The 2160-nt window shown below is 50.5% G+C and overlaps 1 pseudogene; it reads right to left on the minus strand.

Annotated features, from left to right (window-relative positions):
• Positions 1–225: 225 nt before the first annotated feature.
• On the minus strand, positions 226–1165 carry LOC107971068 (tRNA (guanine-N(7)-)-methyltransferase-like; annotated as a pseudogene).
• Between the last annotated feature and the right edge of the window lie 995 nt (positions 1166–2160).

Consider the following 2160-nt stretch of genomic DNA (forward strand, 5'->3'; position numbering starts at 1 on the left):
TTCCTCATTCCAGCTGAGGAGAGATCTCCCAAGGAGAAGGGAGTGCTAAGGGAGAGCAAGACCCCACAGCCTTCCAAAGATCCCCTATGGTCCGAAGTCCTTTGACCACCTCAGTCAGCTGCTTTGTTTTCTGTTGGGAGTGGAGGGACAAGGTGAGAGGAGCCAGGGGTAGTCATCAACACCAGCGGGTTCTGCCCTGGGCAGCTCCCCACCTTCTTTGAGAGTACTGTGTCTCAGCTCCAGCAGTCTCAACTGGGAAGACCCAGGGATCCTGCTCTTCTCTCTAGTCCCTGGAAGACAAGGTCCAGCTAAGGTAGAGTAAGCAGTCAGTGACCAGGCAGGCTGGTTTGGGGGGTCACTGCCTGGAGGACGGGATCTTGTATTCCTCGAAAGATGGCTGGGAAATTCTTCCCTCCATTACGTAGAACTTTCTTCCCCTCCTCAGCTGAGGTACCTAGATGTCCCACAATGGAGTCTTCACTCAGGTCCTCCACAGGCATACGCTCAAACAGCGGGTGCTCTTCAAAATGAGTGCACATCCAGTCGTGTAGCTCCAGCACATGGGTTATGGTATATACCAACCCCCCAACTCTCAGCACATAGGCATATTTTGCTAGCAGAGTGGGACTGATGATTTGCCGCTTGTGCTTTATCTGCTTGAAATGTGGGTCGGGGAAGAGGAAGAACATCTTTGTCAGCTGGCCTTGTAGAAGTTAGGAAGGTGCTTCATGGCATTGCTACAGAGACAGGCAATGTTCTGGAAGCCACCTCCAGGAGCTGCGCGTAGGGCCCACATCCGGTCTTGTACATAGTCTGAGACCTTCACCTGGATCTCCAGACCCAGAATCAGTGTGTCTGGGAACAGTGGTGATAGTTCCACTAACAGGCCACCATAGCCACAGCCTATGTCTGCAGACTCCGCTTGGGCCTGAGCTGTCTTTTCTTTCTTATCCTTTGGGTCATCGTGGCTCTGATTTTGAGTGAGTGGAGCGAAGAACTCTGGGTATAGCTCAGACCAGTCCATTTCCTCTGGCTTCACAGGATAGCGCAGCGTGTGGTCTGCCATGGGGTTGGATTGAGCACATTGCCGGTAGTAGCGCTTCTGGGGCTGCGGGGCCTCTGCTTCGGCCACGTTCCAAGTCTCAGCTGCCATGATCCCGGTCCCGGGTTTCTCTACCTGAAAGCCTCTTTTATTGTCCCTCTCAGCTGGAGATCCTCATTCGCCTTCCAGGTTCAGGAGAAGATGCCCTCAGAGTAGCTGAGGGACTGTGTAGCTTAGAGTTGAAGGGATATCTAGACCTCTTGGGACATCTGCCTGTGTATACTGGGTCCTCAGAGAGGTCCGTGGGTCAAGTAAGGTGGTGACCCTGTGGTGACTGCTGCTACCATGAATAGAAGAAAGTGCAGCTTCTCTTCCTGTTTCTTAGGGGCACCCCATATACTGAGGGCAGGGAGGGAAAGTGTTGCTTGTACAAAACCAGCACAGAAGGTGAGCAGGGACCGTGAAAAGTGTTATTTTTTCTGTGCTGCTGAATAAAAGCAATTTCCATGCCCTGTGCTAAAGCGTAGACGTGTTGACAGCTGAGAATATATGTGTGAATACTTTGGAGGCAGAACACCATATCTGAAGAGTCAAACCTTCTTTTAGAGGTCATTTATGTAGCAATCTTGAATGTGGCCCTCCCACACTGCTTCACCTCTTACATTAAAGCTTCCCAGCCCTGGCTGCACATTTGAATCGCCTGGAGAGCTGGTAAATAATTTAGATGCCTGGTTCCTATCTCACAGTAGTTAAATCTGAATCTCTGGTGATGGACCAGCTTGGGTATTCGTAATTTTAAAGGTCCTCAGCTGATTTTGATGTGCAGCCAGGGTTAAGACCCTTGAGCTTTTCTTTCAAACCATCTCCACAGGATTTCTTTATTTTTCTTGGTCAGTGGTTCTTACACTTGAGCGTGTGTCAGAATCCCCTGGGTTTCTTCAGTTGCTGGGCCCCATCATCACGGTTTCTTCAGTTGCTGGGCCCCATCCTCACAGTTTCTTATTTAGTAGGTCTGGGGTGAGGCCAGATAATTTACATCTCTAACAAGCTCCCAGGTGACACTGATGCTGCTGTTCCTGGGACCGCACTTTGAGAACCACTGCTCTATGGTTACATCA

The sequence above is a fragment of the Pan troglodytes genome, chromosome X, assembly GCF_028858775.2.
Source record: "Pan troglodytes isolate AG18354 chromosome X, NHGRI_mPanTro3-v2.0_pri, whole genome shotgun sequence".
NCBI classification, from domain to species: Eukaryota; Metazoa; Chordata; class Mammalia; order Primates; family Hominidae; genus Pan; species Pan troglodytes.